A 4,480-nucleotide genomic window follows, 5' to 3' on the forward strand; every position below is an offset into this window, starting at 1 on the left:
AATCGTCAAAATGCCGGACGAAAGACCCGCCTATGTTGAGGAATTATTCACTTCCTGTGGAGCACTGTGTTCCGCAAACACAGTGTAGGAGACCTGCTGTAACCTAGTTACGCCCCTGACGCTGATTTCTCTAATGAATGGAAAAGACTGCAGAAAATGTTTACGTTCACAGCGGAGTAGAGATTTGGCCCATTCCACAATTATGGATTTTCAGGTATTCTTCATTAGTGCCCGGGTGCAAACAACGAAAATTATCACAACATTTTTGGCGCTCTCTCTCTCTCTTTGCCACACGCGTGCACGCGCACTCGCTAACGTGCTTGTATAAATACGCAAGTAGAGCATTAAACAGCCACTTGTTTCTGTGGTGTAGTATAAGCCAATAATGCACCTTTAATGTTTTGTGTTTTGACACTATTACACACACAATCTCAGTGTCACGTAATTTCTGTACATTAGCTTATAAATTTCAAACACTACTCTCTGAAGTAGAAAAAGCACACATCCTGTTCAAATTCGGTGGGTGATCCTTCCACTCAGTTTTTTTATTACAGAGACCAACCGGCTCTCTGGCCGAACACGGTGAGCTAACGTGTCGCCTATAAATACGCAAGTAGAGCACTGTACAGTAACTTGTTTCCGTGGTGTAGTGGTTATCACATCCGCCTAACACGCGGAAGGTCCCCGGTTCGATCCCGGGCGGAAACATCTTTTTTTTTCTTTCTTGTAATCAAAGTTGTAATACAAAAAGGTATTTAAATTAACTTTTTAAGCATTGTTACACAGAATTACTACCTGAATTAAGCCAAATTCCTCAAAACTTTTAACACATAATTACTGCTGGTTTTAGGCGTTGATATCTGCTTCATGACTACAATTTAATATGGTATAAATGAATTTGAATTCACAAAATCTAATATCAGATGTTGAATTGCACAGCCTCTTCCGCGTAGCAACCATTCGTGACGGAGAGCCGCAGTTTAGTAGTCCCTCCGTTCACCGACCTCCTGCGCAGGTATGGGACAAATTGCTTTGTAGGCACTGTAAGGCAACGTTCGTCACTGTCGGTAAACCCACTAGAATGTCCTTGTATGTCCATCTTTACAGAGATGGTTGCGGGACACGGGTTTTCGATACAAGACGTAAAATTAAACCTTCGTTTCCAAACTTATTTGGCTAAGAGTTTCAACGTTTTACTACGCTATGTTCAGGCGCTTGACCTACGTGTAGGAAGATTCTATCTCAGTTCTGATCCAAACAGGGGCCAGCAGTACTGCCGACTGATGTTGGTTGAAGTAATCGCTATAGCACAAATCTACTAATACCAGTACTGCTGGTTTGTCATCTTGTGCTTATAATTCTGACTTGTGCTATTGCATAGTGGAGACTAAATGACATTTCACCCTCTTCTGCTCACTATACATCCTCATGTTACAGATTTATTGTAACCAACTGCACCATAAATCTACGTGCTACACGAAATTGTCAGAAACTCTTCTGTTCACTTAAGACTGGTACAACACCTGCCAAAGTCTGGCGATGAGGGCACAGCATATGCAGGTGTCGAAGTCTTCTAAGCATATCATATAAGAGATACACAGTTTTTTTATTGCTCTTACACAGGAAGAACCAATAAGGAACTCTCATATCACAGAATGCGTATGTAGCATCAAAGACTGAAAAACAGATGTTAACTGTAACTCCCAGACAGTATCCATAAGGTGTAATAAACAACCTGTGTATTACATTCATTATTTTGAGAAACAATGGATGTGCTAGGAAGAAGACTCCCTCTTCTGGTCACTTGCTTCTGTTTCAGATTTCTTTGTATTAGGAGGTACGTGATGTTAGCTTTGTCGCATTTATCAGATAATTTTTTTTCCATAATTACTGTTGCCTGCAATTATTGTAGAAACCTTTGTTGCCATATTAATTTAAGTATGAGGGAATTGTGCACAAATTGTGTGATGGCAGAATGACCGTCTACTTACCGCATTGTGTCGTTAATGCATGTATTCTCCATAAATCGAAAGCGCAGATCTTCTTTTGTGAAGTCCGAATGAATATTCATTACCACTTTTAAATGGAAGTCAGTATAGTATTTTCAGTCAACGAGTCGTCAAACAATGACCAATAGCAGTCATCATCCAGTGACAGAGGAATTCAGAGGGTAGACAGAGGATTTGATCCAGTCAGCTGCTACTGTAATAATGGAAGTTTCCATATTGTTGTGGTAGACTCAAGCGCCATGATAAACCTTATGACTCTTCATATTTTTTTTTTTATTTTTTTTTTTTTACAAAATCGGGCCGGCCAGTGTGGCCGAGCGGTTCTAGGCGCTTAAGTCTGGAACCGCGCGACCGCTAAGGTCGCAGGTTCGAATCCTGCCTCGGGCATGGATGTGTGTGATGTCCTTAGGTTAGTTACGTTTAAGTTGTTCTGAGTTCTAGGGTACAGAAGAATGCTGAAGATTAGATGGGTTGATCACATAACTAATGAGGAGGTATTGAATAGAATTGGGGAGAGGAGGAGCTTGTGGTACAACTTGACTAGAAGAAGGGATCGGTTGGTAACACATGTTCTGAGACATCGAGGGATCACCAATTTAGTATTGGAGGGCAGCGTGGAGGGTAAAAATCGTAGAGGGAGACCAAGAGATGAATACACTAAGCAGATTCAGAAGGATGTAGGTTGCAGTAGATACTGGGAGATGAAGAAGCTTGCACAGGATATAGTAGCATGGAGAGCTGCATCAAACCAGTCTCAGGACTGAAGACCACAACAACAACAACACGTTCTAGGGGACTGATGACCTCAGATGTTAAGTCCCATAGTGCTCAGAGCAATTTGAGCCATTTGAACCATTTGATAAAATCGCTGAGACGTGATGCACGCCCATCGTGCCGGTGCAGAATTGCAAGATATGGGAACTATTGGCCTGAAATAGCGTCGTGTGAAATGGGAAACATAGATGAATGAATGTAGGTTATGGAGTGATGAAATGCACATCCCTAATCGTTAAAGGCTTAACTCCAAGCTGCATAATTGGGGTAGAATTCTTTTGTGGGAAGATTTTGGCAGATGATGGTGAGGAAGTAATTGTGGATCTGTTAAGAAATAAAGCTCCTAATAGCAGAAACTGCAGGGCTAAGAGGATAAAGATCGTACAAGGGATTACTAAACATATCAGTGACACACTGTCTCACTGTTTTGACAAGTCAGTCACGCTGTACTGACTGGGTATGAAAGCTGATATGAACCGTATTCAGACCAAAATATTAGTCACAATGCATCAGTGCTGCACAGAACGTCTAACGAGCGCATCTACTAAGAAAAAACATTATTACCGACAAACCTGACGTTATTAGAAGTTACCAATATAATCGGAGGTGATACCCCACAAAATCTACTGCTCATCTACTTACCACATTCCGTGGACGAAATGTCAAGCTGTGATGGAGAAGATTAGAAAAATGCTAGGTTTGACGGTAAGTGAAACATCACTTTCACCTAATAGCAGTCACTTGTTAATAGTTCACAAGCCGAATGGACAGTTGTGTTTAGTTATAGACACATGGGAGATAAATAAAATGATTGTACCAGGGTAAGATTTGTCTGATGTGATAGAAGAAGAAACAGTAGTCTATTTAGAAGAGATAGGGACTCCAGTATTAGAATCAGAATTTAAAAGAGCTTTGGAGGACGTAAGGTCAAATAAGGCAAAGAGATAGATAACATTCCATCAGAATTTCTAAAATCATTGGGGAAGTGGCAACGAAGACTATTCACGCTGGTGTGCAGAATGTACGAGTCTGGCGACATACCATCTGACTTTCGGGAAAGCACCATCCACACAATTCCGAAGACGGCAAGAGCTGACAAGTGCGAGAATTACGAACAATCAGCTTAACAGCTCATGCATCCAAGTTGCTTGCAAGCATAATACACAGGAGAGTGGAAAAGAAAGTTGAGAATGCTCTAGATGACGATCAGTTTGGCTTTAGGAAAAGTAAAGGCACGAGAGAGGCAATCCTAACGTTGCTATTAATAATGGAAGCAAGACAAAAGAAAAATCAAGACGCGTTCATAGGATTTGTCGACCTGGAAGAAGCGTTCGACAGTGTAAAATTGTGAAGATGTTCGAAATTCTGAAAAATGTAGAGGTAAGCTATAGGGATAGACGGGTCATACACATTATGTACAACAGCCCCGAGGGAATAATAAGAGTGGACGACCAAGAACGAAGTGCTCGTATTAAAAAGGGTGTAAGACAAGGATGTAGCCTTCCGTTCCTACTGTTAAGTCTGTACTTCGAGGAAGCAATGATGTAAATAAAAGAAAGATTCATGAGTGGAATTAAAATTGCTATCCTGAGTGAAAGTGAAGAATTACATGATCTGCCGTACGGAATGAAGTCTAATGAGTACACAGTAGGGGCTGAGAGTAAATCGAAGAAAGACGAAGGTAAGGAGAAGTTGTA

General features: G+C 41.1%; 1 non-coding gene across 1 annotated transcript; it reads left to right on the forward strand.

Moving 5' to 3' along the window:
- Positions 1-635: 635 nt before the first annotated feature.
- Trnav-aac (transfer RNA valine (anticodon AAC)) lies at positions 636-708 on the forward strand. The gene has a single exon. It is a non-coding gene; the product is annotated as a tRNA-Val (tRNA).
- Positions 709-4,480: the final 3,772 nt, after the last annotated feature.

This window comes from Schistocerca serialis, chromosome 6 (genome assembly GCF_023864345.2).
Source record: "Schistocerca serialis cubense isolate TAMUIC-IGC-003099 chromosome 6, iqSchSeri2.2, whole genome shotgun sequence".
NCBI lineage: Eukaryota > Metazoa > Arthropoda > Insecta > Orthoptera > Acrididae > Schistocerca > Schistocerca serialis.